Here is an 18,182-nt window from a genome sequence, read left to right on the forward strand (position 1 = left end):
TGCGCGTAAGCTATTACGAACAGCGTAGCGAACGCATTATTGGATTCAAGATAAATATGAAGCCAACACTCATCGCAATAGCACAAGCTTATACAGTATACGAAGTACCTCCACAGACGATGAACAGAATGAAAGATGTACTATGAGACAAAAGAAATTATTCAGATAGTTAAGGGAGACGAAAATGTAATCGTGATGGGAGCCTAGAATTCAATATTAGGAAAAGACAGAGAAGGAAAAACAGTAGGAGAATATGGACTGGGGGAGCGGAATGAAAGGCGCTACAGACGTTACTGTCGTGCGCCCAACCCGACACATCACCATCAGGAATGAAGTAGAAGCCGCCTAGTAGAACTCTCAGGCCACTGCGCGTGCAAATTCAAGCGGCCCGCCTGATACAACAGAAGACTGTTTTAACAAAAAAAACTCAACAAACGCAATTTTTTCCAAAATGCGCTTTTAACAGATTGTGGCGCTTTAATATGAGCCTCACATAATGGCTAACAAAAAATACGACAAAATAGAATATTTGCCGTTGTAAAAGGCTTCTGAATGTAGCAAATATTCACAGAACTCGAATTCTCTGTCTTTCGAGGGTACACATTTATCAACTAAGGCTTCTTTTACACTAATTGGTTGAAACTTAGAACATAAAATTTAAAAATTAAATTTAATAATAGCCCTTTCACTCGCATGTGTTTATCATCTGGCAGGCGACTGTTAGACAACATGTATATTGTCCCGCGCAATTCTATTTCATGTTCAACTACTGTTTCACTATAGGACTGTTGTATAACGGTCTTGTTGGAACAGCATTATTGAGAAGTTAGAATATTCGGAATATTCTGGAACAGACTAGGAGGTGAAAAATGTAAAACAAAGTAGGAGCCGTCAACGTCAAAATCTTAAGAAGTGCACGATTGCACCGTCTCATGAAAGCCTGAGTACAGATTGTAGCCACATTGAAAAAATAAAGGAAATAACATATAAAGCAGGATGTCTGTGTTTCAATTTTCATTTTAGAGACAGCCTGTACATGGATAAGACAATTTACGAGGAGCGTACAATAAGTAATTCAAAGCTTGTTTTTCCTCGGCCCATTTCTGTTGAAAAATGCGGAATTTGTTGTGGGACATCGTGGAATATTTCCCCTTCACCCCTATCGGTGGCAGCACTATAAGTAGCCTTCAAAATGGCGTCTGTAACAGAGGTGCGTTCTAAGCAGAGAGATGTCATTGACTTTCTTTTGGCGGAAAATCGAGCATCGCAGATATTCATTGGCACTTGCAGAATGCCTACGAAGACGTGGCAATGAACAAAAGCACGCTGAGTCGTTGAGTGAGACGTCTGTCACACCTGTGACTCCTGCAGCTTTGGAACGTGCGGCTACTCTCATTCGAGGTGACTGGCGGGTCACAGTCAAACACCCTGCTGCTCAACTGGAAATCTCTGTTGGTAGTGCTGATACACTCGTCCACCAGTTGGGGTACCGAACGTATCTGCCCGCTGGGTCCCTCGGCGCCTGACAGGAGATCATACAGAGCAACGAAGGACCTCTCTATGGAATTGCTTGCGCGTTACAAAGCTGATAGCGCCAATTTTTTGTTGAACATCCTAAAAGGCGATGAAACATGGTTTCATCACTTCGAACCGGAAACAAAACGGCAGTCCATGGAGTGGCGCTGTAAGCTCTTAACAGTAATATGAAAATTTTCTGCATTATATGCCAACACAGTTTTTTAAAAGATTTTGTTAGCTTAGTATTACAAGAAGTTTCTTCAACAATGTTTTATGTAATTTTATGAAGTTATAATAATTGCAATTTTGTGTGGTCATTTTTGCAGACGTATTGTACAGTTGGTATGAGCGTAGCAATGACATGGAGCGCGCCAAAAATGGGAAGCGCGCATTACTGTGGTAGAAAGATAGGCGAATAATGTTGCTATTATGGCGTGGTTGGGGTAACATCATTTCTCTGTATGTTCATAGTTTAAAATAGAACTGTGTAGTAAGACCAGTCTGAAAGAGCAAAAATCTGAATGGAAAGACCTAGCATATACCTGAGAAGTTATAAAAGTAACTGTTTTGCTGGTGAAGTGAAATTCAGAGCTTGAAGTTGTGTAAAGAGTAATTACGCCGTACCGTCGTTTTATATGCACGGAAGACTACACGACGAGAGGGCAAGGAAATGGTAAAAGCTCATTACTCTATAAATAATAATCACCAGCTGCAAATGAACGTCTGCATAAGGGTACTTCAAGAGGAATATAACTGGTAAAGCTGGTTCAGCAAGAGCAATACGAGCAAAACATCTGTAGCTTTCACATCTAGCAGCCCTATGTTTAATCTCCATTGTTAAGTAAGCACTGCTATAAAGTGCAGTCAAACACCATATCAGCAAGCAAGGGAATCTTTAAGTTTTTTTATCTGTAAAGGTGGATTTCGTTATGACCATAATTGTTCTTTGTAAAATATAAAGTAAATGATTACTTTTTTGTTATTTAGCAGCCAACCATATTTGGATCAGTGTCTCGTGTGTGTATAAGGTTTCTTGGCAAAACTAACGTCATTATACCCTGAAATTTTTTTAGCAATGAAGCCTAAATTTTGGATTCAGGAAAAAGAGCTATTAGTGTTGACTGAAGTATACCAGGTGATAAAAATACACTGTTAATTGTATAGATTCTTTACTGAGACATTTAATGAGTAAAACTAGATTAATTTCTGGCCTCATAGTTAACTGGTATTACTGAATGGCAGGCGAATAGCAGCTTTAGACTTGCCAGATAATATACTTCATTATATATGAAATTAACTGTCATAATAATGAACGAATAACTACTACCTACTTCATTAAATGTTTGCATAGCATGATTTTAGTTCATAACTTTAGTTAGAAGCTTTAGTTTGTTCAGAACATTACTGAAATAATTTACATTTCTGCCAGCTCAATATTTAGTATCAGAATTTCAAAAAGTAGATGTATACATCCAAATAGCCTTCAAGTTCTTCACATTAGCATCATTACACATTACATTATAGAAACAGCACTACTTACATGTAGATTTGTATAGTTTTCCTGTAGCATTCATAACAGCAGTAGCAAACTGACAGCAAGGTAGCTAATATCTAGTCACTATAAAATAAAGTAACCAGACTCCGTAGTAAAGCAAGGTTAATTTTCTGATCTCACAGCTGAAATTAGTAAGACATGATTTGTTTAGTACAGATAAGATTGCTCTTTCAAGAGTATTGAGTTTATGTGTGTTTTGTTTCTATCAAGGAGCTCGATTCAGACACCAGATTCTATCTAAATGTAGATTCAGAGACTGCAGAACGTTTTTACAAAAAACAACGCTTGGAAAGCCTAGAGGTTTCAGGTTTCTAGGTGGAAACACTTACGGTGTGTAATTGTTCTATGTAAGCTGTGGTTGGTACATTGCCCAGGTAAAGTGGATCTCTGACGAAGAAATTAATGAGCAGGTAGGAAGTTATACTGGTGTGAAATGAATGAAATTACAACGGTCATCATACAGTGCGCAGGGTCTTCGGATATTGATAGCCTCTTTGTTAGCTGGGTCACGGTCAAGACGCACTGTAGTTGTCCAGTTATTATTTGGTTAGTGATTGGTGGCTAATTAGGTACTTGTTCATTAGATATTATTTTCAAATTATGTAGTAAACATTAACGATAAAGCAGGTATCCAATACAACACTACAAAATAGACGAGAAAGGACAAGCGCTGTTGCAGCGCCACATCACCTCTTCTCCGAAGAGAAAAGTTCAAAGCCGCACGCTCAGCAGGTAAAGCCATGGCAACCGTCTTCTGGAACCCTGAAGGGGTTATTCTGTTTGATGTCCTCCCTCGTGGTGCAATGATCAACTCTGAATTGTACTGTGCTACCTCAGAAACTGAAGAAACAACTTTAGCGTGTTCGTCTCCACAAAAATGAAAATGAATTTCTGCTTCTCCGTGACAAGACAAGACTCACACACTCCTGCGCACGCGAGAGGATCTCACAAAATTCCATTAGTCTGTTCTCCCTCGTCCCGGGTCTCACACCTTCCGACTTCCGTCTGTGTGGCCCAATGAAGGATGCGCTGCGCGTATCAGTACGTGGACGTTGGAAGGTTATTGACCCAGCAAGGCGTCGGCTCTGACGTTAACCAGTAGAGTGGTGCTATGCAGGCATGCAGGCCTTCCCAGTAAGGTGGCGTAAGGCCGTAACATTGAACGGGGATTAGGTTGAAAAATATGGTTTTCTAGTCAAAAGAGTGGAGTTAATATACACTACTGGCCATTAAAATTGCTACACTACGAAGATGACGTGCTACAGACGCGAAATTTAACCGACAGGAAGAAGATGCTGTGATATGCAAATGATTAGCTTTTCAGAGCATTCACACAAGGCTGGCTCCAGTGGCGACACCTACAATGTGCTGACATGAGGAAAGTTTCCAACCGATTTCTCATACACAAACAGCAGTTAACCGGCGTTGTCTGGTGAAACGTTCTTGTGATGCCTCGTGTAAGGAGGAGAAATGCGTACATCATGTTTCCTACTTTGGTAAAGGTCGGATTGTAGCCTATCGCAATTGCGGTTTATCGTATCGCGACATTGCTGCTCGCGTTGGTCGAGATCCAATGACTGTTTGCAGAATATGGAATCGGTGGGTTCAGGAGGATAATACGGACCGCCGTGCTGGATCCCAACGGCCTTATATTACTAGCAGTCGAGATGACAGGCATTTTATCCGCGTGGCTGTAACGGATCGTGCAGCCACGTCTCGATCCCTGAGTCAACAGATGGGGACGTTTGCAAGACAACAACCATCTGCACGAACAGTTCGACGACGTTTGCAGCAGCATGGACTATCAGCTCGGAGACCATGGCTGCGGTTACCCTTGACGCTGCATCACAGACAGGAGCGCCTGTGTTTGGCGACATCGCGGTGAACGCAGATTGGAAGCGTGTATTCGTCATCGCCATATTGGCGTATCTCCCCGCGTGATGGTATGGCGCACCATTGGTTACACGTCTCGGTCACCTCTTGTTCTCATTGACGGCACTTCGAACAGTCATCGCCATACTGGCGTATCACCCGGCGTGATGGCATGGGGCGCCATTGGTTACACGTCTCGGTCACCTCTTGTTCGCACTGTCGGCACTTTGAACAGTGAACGTTACATTTCAGGTGTGTTACGACCCGTGGCTCTACCCTTCATTCGATCCCTGGGATACCCTACATTTCAGCAGCATAATGCACGACCGCATGTTGCAGGTCCTGTACGGGCCTTTCTGGATACAGAAAAAATGTTCGACTGCTGCCCTGGCCAGCACATTCTCCAGATTTCTCACCAATTGAAAACGTCTGGTCAATGGTGGTCGAGCAACTGGCTCGTCACAATACGCCAGTCACTACTCTTGATGAACTGTGGTATCGTGTTGCCAGAGGTGGTTGTTCTGGGTACTGATTTCTCAGGATCTATGCACCCAAACTGCGTGAAAATGTAATCACATGTCAGTTCTAGAATAATATATTTGTCCAATGAATACCCGTTTATCATCTGCATTTCTTCTTGGTGTAGCAATTTTAATGGCCAGTAGTGTAGTATATTGGAATCCTGAAAAAAAAAACCTGACTTCAGGAAAAAAATGTGTTGCATTACTTATTCAACGCTCCTCGTATAATATATGAGAGTGAAGTTGCCTAAAAGATGCAGAGGGAAGGAAGACGATAAAAGTAAACAAAGATATTGTCAAACTCAGTATAAGAGATGAAGTAGGTCGACAGATTCCTGTAAGTGTCTTAAAATTCAGAAAAGTTATAGGTAAGTATGAGTTTATTTATAGCCTAAACAAAAAGTTTCTAAAATGAAAAGAACTGTCTAAACATTTTATATTTATTTCATTTCTATTTTTCCAGGAATGTCCGGAGGCAGACTCAGGCGTATTGTACCTAACTATAGTGTCTAAGGAGAATTGAGGAAGTGTAGCTTGCAAGGTGCAAGAAAGGGACGAAGTGAAGACACAGCCCATGCAAAAAAATATACTCAAGTATAAATGCATATCTTCTCATTATTATAGAAATAAAGTTAAGCGGTCATATCTTCCACCAGACTTAAATCTTTAAAAAAAAAAATGCCAGATAGGTATGACTTCTCAAGTTAAATAAGAGCTGTTGGGATGCTGTCTTTCAATAAAAAGGTATTCTACAAATTTATTAATTTACCCATCTAGAGTGGGGGGAGGGGGGCGCGATCTGTGATAATTAATTGAGAGAAAGTAAATGTCGTAGCTAAGATAGCTTGTAAATAACCTTTATTGGTTCAAATGGCTCTGAGCACTATGGGACTCAACTGCAGTGGTCATCAGTCGCCTAGAACTTAGGACTACTTAAACCTAACTAACCTAAGGACATCACACACATCCATGCCCGAGGCAGGATTCGAACCTGCGATTGTAGCGGTAGCGCGGTTCCAGACTGTAGCGCCTAGAACCCCTCGGCCACCTCGGCCGGCTAACCTTTATTACCGGTTTCGATAAGCAAAGGTTATTGCATGTCTCCTGTACCAGCTGTACAAACAAGTAGTCTTTCTAAAATAGTGACAGGTATGAGAGGGACGAGATGAACGTTGCATCGACAGGTCAAAGTTAAAACAGCAATTTACAGAGCAATTCGACAAACCCTCGTGTCCCATACCACACACTTCTGTGTCTTTCATTGCAGCCAAGGCTGTTGATAGCGCACGAGCCTGCTTAGCATTTGGCTCAGGTTCAATTCTTACTACCGTTCCAGGTCCAATGTTTGTATCGATCTCTTGTTCGGCTTTAGGAAACCAAACACGTTTGGTGACATTGTCTGTCTCGGGTCGCTAGAACTTGCGCACGCAACGGCCGATTGATTAGCTTGAATGCATAATTAAATCGGAGACGCTGAAACGTATAGAATTTTTTCTGTAACGATTATTTCTCAGCACAACTTACCTTGTAACACCCTTTACAAGCTTTTCAGAGTGTTTCTGACTATCCTGTAGAATGGTAATACAGGGATTATAAAACTAGATTTTAAACTGCAAAACATTTCCAGAGACAGACCTAGTACAAAAGACCTAGTACAAAATCTTTGGATAACACAATATATATTGAGTTTAACTGACGAAAGCAGAAAATACTGTATAAACGCATCAAATGAAGCAGGCGCAAGGGAATACATACTTCTAAAAAGTGAGACTGACAGAAATGCGAAATAGGTACGATAATATGGCAAGAGGGTAAACTCAAGACTGTAAAGCATGCATAATTAGGGGAAATATAGATTACGTCGATAGAAAAATTAAAAGAGATGTTTAAAGAAAAGAGAAGCAGCTCTATGAATATACAGAGCTCAGGTGCAGGCAATTAATATACGAAGAACGGAGCGTGGAGGATGGAAGAAACATATAGGTTTATATAAGGGAATTGAATGAGAAAGCAATATTATAAGAAGGCAAGAAGATTTAATGAAAATCATATGGTTGATATGACACTATAAGAAGAATTTGACAAAGCGCTGAATGACGTAAGTGGAAAAAATACCCCTGGAGTAGATATCATTTTAAAAAAAATGGTTCAAATGGCTCTGAGCACATGGGACTCAACATCTTAGGTCATAAGTCCCCTAGAACTTAGAACTACTTATACCTAACTAACCTAAGGACATCACACACACCCATGCCCGAGGCAGGATTCGAACCTGCGACCGTAGCAGTCTCGCAGTTTCGGACTGCAGCGCCAGAACCGCTAGACCACCGTAGATATCATTTCCCCAGAATTATTCTTTTCCGTGGGAGACTCAGCTACGACATAATTATTCCACATGATGTGCAAAATATTTGAAACAGGCGAAATGTAATAATTTCAATGCACTCTAACACACTCTTTGAAACTGAAGGTAGCAGGGAAAAAGTACAGGAAGCGAAAGACTTGTGCAGAGATCATACAGCAGTAGAACATGAAAAGGAAGCAGTGATTAAGAAGGGAATGAGACATGACAGTAGCCTATTCTCTATTATTCAGTCAGCACACTGAGCAAGCATTAAAGGAAGACAAAGATAGATTTGGAAAGGGAATTTTAATTTACAGAGAATATATGAAAACTTGGCGATTTGCCGATGGCATTGTGCTTTGTCGGAGAGGGCAAAGGACTTGCAAGAGCAGTGTCTTGGATAGTATCTTGGAAGGAAGTTATCAGATGAATATCAACAAACGTAAGATAAAGGTAGTAGAATGTAGTCCAATTAAATCGGGCGACGCTGACAGATTTAGATTAGGCAATGAGACACTAAAATGGTGGATAAGTTTGATTATTTGGGCAGCAAAATAACTGATGTCCGAAGTAGATAGGACATAAAATGCAGACTCGTAACAGCAAGAAAAGCATTTCTGAAAAATAGTAATCTAATACCATTTAATATGAACTAAAGTGTTAGAAAATCTTTTCTGGAGATATTTTTCTGGAGTGAAACCTTGTACAGAAGTGAAACGTGGGTGGTAAGCAGTTCAGACAAGAAGAGAATAGAAGAAGGAAGATTAGAGTTTTGCGTCCCGTCGACATCACGGTCGTTTAGAAATGGAGCGTCTTCAGTCCGGAACTGCGCTGCTGCTACGCTCGCAGATTCGAATCCTGCCTTGGGCATGGGTGTGTGTGATGTGCTTAGGTTAGGTTTAAGTAGTTCTAAGTCCAAGGGACTGATGACCTCGGATGTTAAGTCCCATAGTGCTTAGAGCCATTTGAACCATTTTTAGAAAGAGAGCGTAGGCTCGGATTATGAAAGGGCGGAGGGAGGGGGAAAAAAGAAGTCGTGCCCTTTTCACAGAAAACATCCCAACAATTAATTACCTGGAGCGATTTAGGGAAACCATAGAAAACCTGAATCTGGATGATCGGACGGGGATTTGAGCCGTCATCCTCCTGAACCGAGTACGGATGCTAGTTACTGCGCCACTTCGTGTAGGCAAGAAAAGAACAGAAGCTTTTGAAACGACGTACTAGAGACGAACGCTGGTCATGCTTTTCCATCTTCAGACTTCCTCTTGAGAGTGGTGTACGGGGTGCAGTAGGTATCCTCCATGATCTGGCTGACGTATTCTAGTATCGGTCTGCCTCATGTGTTCTTCCCTTCTACTGTCCCTTCAACGATACTTTTAATGATGTCATCATATCTTAGCAGATGGGCGGCCCATGCGCCCGTTCTGTGTTGGATAAGCTTCAAGAGACATGGCTAACTTTTTCTCCACTCTGTGGACGACCTCTTCGTTTGATATCTAGTCTATGCAGGAAATCTTGAGCATTCTGTGGTATCTCCATAACTCGAAGGTTGTTATTTTGTGTTTTTAATCTTCTCCAACTGTTCATGTTTCACATCCGTACCGCAGCACACTCCAAACAAAGGTTTTTAAGAGGCCTTTCCTGAGGTGTTTGTCTACGCAGCTGGATGTGAAAGGGTTTCTATTCCAGTTAAATGCAGCTTTTGCTTAGTGGATACGGCTTGCAATATCCTTCCTTGATCTTCCGTCTATTGTAATTTTCCTCCATAGGTAGGGAAAGGATTCGACGGTCTCCAGTCGCTTATTGGTAAGTGTGCTTTGGGAAAGGGTATTTTGTCTAATCATCACTAAGAATTTTATTTTACCTTTATTAACTTTTTTGTTATAAGAAGAGCCGAGGGAGGTTTCCATCTGGGTCAGCATCGCTTCTGATTGTCCCGCATCCTCATTTAAACTGCTATATCATCATGTTTTCTTCCCATGAACTTTAACTCCTCCGACAGCTCCTACTTTCTTTCTCCCTAACTCCATCTGCTGCCCTCTAAATGTATCCATTGAACAAGGTAAGATTAATCTTCTGCCTTTGTACTTTATACATCTCTCTCTCTCTCTCTCTCTCTCAGCAACGTACCCATTCAACTGAATTTTCTAAGTAGATGAAAGCAATATATGTGTCTTGGGCCTTTGTTAATCTTCTCTCAAGAATTAATCGTAAGCCGAGTATTGCTTCTTGTGTGCCTACACCTCTTCTAAAGCCAAATTGGTCGTCAGTGATGATTGCATCTATTCTGTCTTTGGAACTGAGGGGAAAAAGGAATTTGTGACACATCATGACTAAAAGAAAGGATTCGTCATTTTGGTAATGAAAGGAAGTGTAGGCGACAAAACTTGTAGAGGGAGACCTAGGCATAAATACAGGAAGCTACTTCAAAAGGATGTAGTTTGCACCACTCAGGCAGAGGTGAAGAGAGATGAAGAGTAGCGTGGAGAGCTATATCAAAACAGTCTCTGGAATCAAGATCACAACATCAACAGGTTAGGAAAGGTAGACGCAAAGCTGCCACCTGACTGGGCATCAAGTCGAGCTTAGCTTGGACGATAGATAGACTAAATAATTCCACGCTACTTCAACGCTAGACCAGAGTTCCTCAGTCGTAGCCACTGGGCGAGTGGTGGTGTGCCGGTCTCGGCAGCCCATGGCCTGATGCACTCAGTGGGTGAGGTATCTGGAGAAAGTGTTGGCCAGGAAAACAGTCGAACTTCCTCTCTATTGTGGCAGGTTAGGACAGAAAGGGCAACAAGCAGTATTGTGTTACCTTGCTGAAAGATAATGTCATGGAAACCCTGAAGGTTAACACGTCAGAAATGTAACAAACTGCTGTCCAAAATAACTGACTGCGCGAACCTGAGGTGATCGTGTTGTGTACTCAAACCGTAAGGATAAGTGTTGCATTGTTATAACTATGACGAATTTAACCCAATGACGTTCATTTTCGGAGCTTCCAAACACGGATGTGTTCATGACGATGCTGTATGCGGAACTGAGACAGGTTTACAAAGACTGAGTGGCGCCACTCCTGTGTCAAGCGTTGTCACTGGAAGCATCACTGTCGTCGTGTCTCTGATCCCGCCACGTCAAGGGAAGCAACTGCAATTGTCACTGTGTTGACAGTCATTGGTGCTACGGACCTCGTCGCACAGTCCGTGTGGACACTTCTCTTGCTGCAAACTACATGGCGTGGCTATCCTCTCGAGCGCTATGCGAGTGGGGCTGTTGACATCCTGCATGGCGTTCAGTATGGCCGCCCTGAGCCAGTGGTTCCACTTTAACATTCGAATGACAGTCGTGGAATTCCACCCACTGTATGCATCTATATCGCGGATGGATAAACCACAGTCTCGATAAGCTGCGACTCTGCTCCTGTCGAACATGCTGTTAGACGTTCCTGCTCCTTCCATGAGAAGCACCATGAACTTCTCATAAAAAGCCAACATTCAGTTGTGATTTCTGAACGAAAAAAACCATCGCGTAATCTGTCTAAATAATGTGGATGGCGTTACTTCTACCTACTTTGTGTCGCTGTGCTGAAATGATAGTCATTAGTATATCCAAAGATACAGTATACTTTTGTCAAATTGACGTTTGTTGCTTGCCACATTCCTGTTGCTGCAATTTTTATGGTCAGCAGTGCATATACATAGCAATTACTGTATATCCATGTTGATTAGCACTTTCTGTGTATATATTCTCCTTGTTCATGTTTTCATATACACTGAAGTGACAAAAGTCATGGGATACCTCCTAATATCGTGTCGAACTTCCTTTTTGTCCAATGTAGTGCAGCGACTCGACGTGGCGTGGACTCAACAAGTCGTCGGAAGGCCCCTGCAGAAATATTGAGCCATGCTGCCTCTGTAGCCAGCCATCACTGCGAAAGTGATACCAGTGCAGGATTTTGTGCACGAAATGACCTCTCGATTATGTCCCATAGATGTTCGATGGTATTCATGTTGGGCGATCTGGATGGCCAAATAATGCGCTCGCATTGTCCAGAATGTTCTTCAAACCAATCGCGAACAACTCTGTCCCGGTGACATGGCGCACTGTCATCCGTAAAAATTTCATCATTGTTTGGGAACGTGACTCCTTGAATGGGTGCCAATGGTCTCCAAGTAGCCGAACATAACCATTTCCAGTCAATGACCTGATCAGTCGAACCACAGGACCCTGTTCATCCCATGCAAACAGAGCCCACACCATTATGGAGCCACCACCAGTTGGCACAGTGCCTTGTTGAAAACTTGGGTCCATGACTTCGTGGTGTCTGCGCCACACTCGAAACCTATCATCAGTTCTTACCAACTGAAATTGGGACTTGTCTGACCAGGCCACGTTTTTCCAGTTGTCTAGGGTCCAACCAACATGGCCACGAGACCAGCAGAGGCGCTGCAGGCGATGTGTTGTTACTACAGGCACTCGCGTCGATCGTCTGCAGCCATAGCCCATTAACACGTAAGTCCGCCGCACTGTCCTGTCGGATACATTCGTCGTACGTCCCAAACTGATTTCTGCGGTAATTTGATGCAGTATTGCTTGTCTATTAACGCTAACAACTCTACGCAAACGCCGCTGTTCTACGCAAACAGGAGTTGGGTTGGGAATTCATTCCGCACCCACTTTATTCACCGGATCTTACACCCTCAGATTTTCGCCTTTTCCGCTTTACATCGAACATCCTTCAACGAACTTCCTTCCCGGATGAAAATGCTTTCCAAATATGGCTCGACGATTTCTTCGCCTCAAAACCACGTGTTGTCAACAATCGCGGACTCGAAACGTTACCCCAGCGTTGGCAGACTGTTGAAAATGGTGAAGAAGAATATATTATTCATGACTAAAGCCTCTGTTATGTGTATCCGTTGTGTTTGTTAAACTTAGGAAAAACGCTACGAACTTACGCAAGAACCCAATACTTTTGATACGAACCGTCTAGTGGGAAGGTTACTTTCTTGTTGATGGATTGTTGTGTAACTTGTAGTTTCGTGGTTCTTACTTTACTTTCCCGGTCACTGTGGACTAATAGGACACAATAATACTGTTGTACCAATTCGCGGTTCCTACCAATCTGGTATTGTCAGTAAAAATCACATTTATTCTTATTTATATGTCTATTAACGCTAACAACTCTACGCAATTCTTGGTCGTTAAGTGAAGGCCGTGTGTTGTCCGTGATGAGAGGTAATACCTGAAATTTGATATTCTCGCCACAATCTTGACACTGCGGACCTTGGAATACTGTCTTCCCTAACGACGAAATGTCCAATTCGCCTACCTCCAACTACTATTCCGCGTCCAAAGACTGCAGTCACAGTCACGTCGAAAACCTTTTCACTTGAATCACCTGAGTACAAATGACAGCTCCGCCAATGCGCTGCCCCTTTGCACTTTGTGTAAGTAATGCTATCGCCATGGTATATGTGGATATCGCTATCCCATGACTTGTCACCACAGCGTCTGTGCATTGTTTTGTTTACTTGGACTCTGATAACGATCGTGACCAATAGTGATAAATAAAACACTATATTTAGATAGCAGACAGCCCCAGCGGAATCAGACGTCCTCTAATCAGTGTTTCATGGATGTAGTCCAAAGCATAAGGAAAACAAGTCTTGAAAAGCATCAACCCCTTCGCCAAAAGCTGTTAAACTAAGAGAATTTTCTCTATTATGTAGAATATTAATATTCTGAACTTAGCACTGATGAGACCCTTATTAAATTTGGAGAATTTTAACGCTTAACGTACAAGTGGTCAGTCCTAACAAGACTGTCCAAAAGTCTATTTATTAACAATATGCTGCAAACAGTGAACTGTTCAATGCATGATTGTGCAAGCATGCACAAATTCCTCGCACCTCCAGATGGCTCAAGCATACTAATACAAATATTTTCTCCATGTAATATTGTATCCTCGGACTTGACTTACATTACATTTCAGCCTTTGTACAGAATGTAATTTAACTGGGTCAATTAAAAATTAAATCAAATCAAATCACTGACGAATGCTTGAAATAGTCTCCCTAATCTTGGTAAATGACAGCATCATCTGCAACCAAGAGGGCTGCTCAGATTGTCTCCGAAATCGTTTATATAGATTAGGAACAGCAGAGGGGCTATACCACTTCCTTGGGAAAGATAATAGTCTGTTTCACTCGAAGATTTTCCGTCAATTAATACGTACTGTGCCTTACTGACAGGAAATCACGAATCCAGTCGCACAACTGAAGTGATGCTCCATATTTGTCGAGAGAAACTAATAAGAGAGTTTTGGAGAAAGCCGTCTAACTTCCTTGCTCTGTGGAAGATACTGCCTTATGCCTACATTGCAGGACAAACGCATGCAAATGGGTCCAAATATAAAGCGCTTTCGTTGTCTGAATAGTATATAATATGAGTGATTTATAATCAATTTGAATTCAAATTTATTCTTCTAATTTAATGTGCACAGTTTTTCGAAAGAATATATTTTTGATGTCGATAGGTATTGTGCTAACATTATCGGTAATTAAAATCCGAAATTGTAAACCTTCTATTTAAAGAGCTGTATTTGCAGAACATCAGTCCTATAGGAAGCACACTTGTATTGATGTACTGCTGATGATGAAACTTGCAAGAAACGTATTTTAGATGGAAAAAGTCGTCACCTAGTGCGAAAAAGATCAAAAATCAAATAGATTTGGTCGTCTCAATGTTGAACTGAGATGGGATTGTTACTTTGTATATGGATCGAATTGCAGATAGTTTTCGAATAACGCTAAGCATCTGCTTTGAAATCGGCATATTTTTGTTATATCCCGAGCACTATTGACATCATTGTCCGTGACCGATCTTGGCAACAAAACAAGGACGATTCATACATCTCAACATAACGGGTAAATGTTGGCATCAATTCTTTATAAAACTGCATTTCTGAGTCACCTCTGTTTTCAACTGCTGCAGTTCCCCATCTATAACGACCTCACATTCAACGAAAAGTAAGACAGAAAGAAAACAACGTAATTAGCCTGATCTTGTTGCGTACTTGTATGTTATTCCTGAACGCTCAAGCTTGCACACACTTGAACGCTTCTGCAACCATGCGTAATCGAAATTCCATCAAGCTACTTGTAAGACGCTGCCCTTGTGCTCAGGCATGCGCATGCGTGCTTGTCAAGTATGCAGCTACGCATATACTTGGTGTTCACAATACTGGTACTAGGACTGTGTGATAACAGCGAAATTAATAAGTTGTATTTAATGAAAATTAGTGCCATACCACGAGTTCAACCCTAATTTCCTGCTTTTCGCGATTAACTGCATAACAAGGCCTATTAGTCAGCCACGGAAATTCACCAAATTCTTTCTAGAGACTATGGTTATAGTGTTCAGATGTTAACGGTAAAACGTCAGTGACGATGAAACTCTGAGCTATTCGTGCAGTCGTTCTCAGGTAGCGACTGCTCGTGAAAGACAGAAAAGGCTGATCAGAGTCAGAAGATGGCAAAAAAAGTTTCATTAGTCACAATATGTTCAGTACATCGCCGATTCAGCATTTCTGATCTATGTTCTCTGATATCATTCCATGACTCTAAGCACTATGGGACTTAACATCTGAGGTCATCAGTGCCCTAGAACTTAGAACTACTTAAACCTAACTAACCTAAGGACATCACACACATCCATGCCCGAGGCAGGATTCGAACCTGCGACCGTAGCGGTCGCGCGGTTCCAGAGTGTAGCGTCTAGAACCGCTCGGCCACCCAGGCCGGCGATATCATTCCATCCCATTGCATTTTCATAAATTTCATCCTCATCTTCCATTCATTTCGGTTCAACAATAATGCACAAGCATTCAGCAGGATCAGGCTAATTACATTGTTTTATTTTTTGCCTTACTTTTCGTTAAATGTGATGTCGTTATAGGTGGGGAACTGTAGCAGATGAAAACATGAATGACTCAGAAATGCCAATTTTATAAAGAACTGATGCCAACATTTACCCGTGACGTTGGGGTCGTATGAATCGTCCTTATTGTTGTGCTGCCAAGATCGGTTACGGACAATGATGTCAATAGTGCTCGAGATATAACAATGATGTGCTGATTTCAAAGCAGATACTTAGTACTGTTCGAAAACTAATTGCGATTGGATCCATAAAAAAAGTAAAAATTCCATCCCAGTCCAACATAGAAACGACCAAATCTACTGATTTTTGTTCTTTGACGTACTAGGTGATGACTTTTTCCACCTAAAATGCGTTTCTTACAAGTTTCATCATCAGCATTGTAGAGGATGCACACTTGTCAAATGTACTGTAAATTCGACTCTTTAACTAGAAGATTTACAATTTCGAATTTTAATTACCGGTAATTTTAGGACAATACCTATCGATATCAAAAATATATTATTTCGAAAAACTGTGCACATGAAATTAGAAGAATCAATTTGAATTCAAGTTGATTATAAATCATTCATATCATATACTGTTCAGAAAAGGAAAGCGCTTTATACTTGGACCCATTTGCATGCGTTTGTCCCGCAATGTAGTCGTAAGGCAATATCTTCCACAGAGCAAGGAAGTTGGACGTCTTTCTCAAAACTCTCTTTTTAGTTTCTCTCGACGACTATGGAGTATCGCTTCAGTTGTGCGACTGGATTCGTGATTTCCTGTCGGTAAGGTCACAATACGCAATAATGGACGGAAAATCATCGAGTAAAACAGAAGTACTATCTGTCTGAAGAAAGTGTTATAGCCCCTCTGCTGTTCCTAATCTATATAAACGATTTAGGAGACAATCTGAGCAACCCTCTTGGTTGCAGATGACGCTGTCATTTACCGTCTAGTAAAGTCATCAGAAGATCAAAACCAATTGCAAAATGACTTAGACATAATGCCTGTATGGTACGAAAAGTGGCAAGTGTCTCTGAATAAGGAACAGTGTGAAGTCATCCAGATGAGTACTAAAGGAAATCCGTTTACTTTCGATTACACCATAAATCACACAAATCTAAAGTCTGTCAAGTCAACTAAATACCTGAGACTTACTATTACGAACAACTTAAATTGGAGTGATCACGTAGATAATGTTATGGGGAAGGAGAACCGAAGACTGCTTTTTATTAGACGAACACTTAATAGAGGCAACGGTCTACTAAAGAGACTGCCTACAAGGACGCTTCTTTGTCCTCACCTAGAATTTTGCTGTACGGTAAGGGGTCCTTACCAGATAAGATTGACTGAGAGCATCGGAAAAGTCCTAAGGCTGTTCTTTTTGCATTACTGTGCAACAGGGGAGAGAGTGTCACGGATATGATAAGAGCATTTGGGTGCAATCATGGAAACAAAGGCGTGTTTCGTTTCGGTGAGATCTTTTCATGAAATTACAATCACCAACTTTCTCCTCTGAATGCGAAAATAGTGTATAGTCACCAACCTACACAGGGAGAAATGATCATCGTAATAAAATAGGAGAAATCAGAGCTCGCACTGAAACATTTAAGTGTTCATTTTTCCTATGTGCTATTGGAAAGTAGAATTAGTCTGAAGGTGGTTCGAAGAGCTCTCTGTCAGTCACTTAAGTTTGAATTACTGAGAAGTCGTGTAAACTGTGATAGAGATGTGATGAAGATCCTTTTGAGGATGAATACCACTTAGAAAGTAAATTCCGGCAGGTGTAATTTCTATTGAAAAGAAGCAGCTAAGTTGTAACACTTTACTTTTATAATACAGCGACTGATGCACGTTTAGTATCAGTCATCGGTGGACTAAAGATATTTACAACACTGCCTTCGAGAAGAATAGGGTTGTTTCTGGCCCCAGTTTGAGTTGATGGATAAGTAGGAGTCTGTTTAAGAATTGCGATGCTCATTGGACAAGATATAACGGTAGAATATTGTGTACTGGCTGAGCAGTAGACCTGGCAATGTACGACGGAAAGCAGCGTCCTTGTTCTGCAGCTAGCGGCAAATCTTGTCTGTAGCAGGAGACGAAAGCGCCAAGGTCTCTGCAAGTCACGGTGTGGCCTTGGACGATGGTGACGTCATTGAGGCAACAAAGTTGAGAAGAGCTGGTACGTCGTCTTAGAAGGCGTCCTGAGGATTTGAATGAAACTGCTTCGTCATTATCGCGTGACGCGGGCACGCTTACTCAGAATGCGTTTGGCGCAACTATGAGGGGGCAGATCCCCGGCGTATAAAGGTCTCTCAGGTTAGGCAGGAATGGTGTTCTACATGCCATCCAGTGGAAAGACCATGACCCATGACGTCCAGGCTTACAGGCCAATGATCTTACTCAGAGCAAATGCACTCACATAGCCCGAACTCTTACGGGAATC

Source organism: Schistocerca cancellata, chromosome 2 (assembly GCF_023864275.1).
Source record: "Schistocerca cancellata isolate TAMUIC-IGC-003103 chromosome 2, iqSchCanc2.1, whole genome shotgun sequence".
Taxonomy (NCBI): domain Eukaryota; kingdom Metazoa; phylum Arthropoda; class Insecta; order Orthoptera; family Acrididae; genus Schistocerca; species Schistocerca cancellata.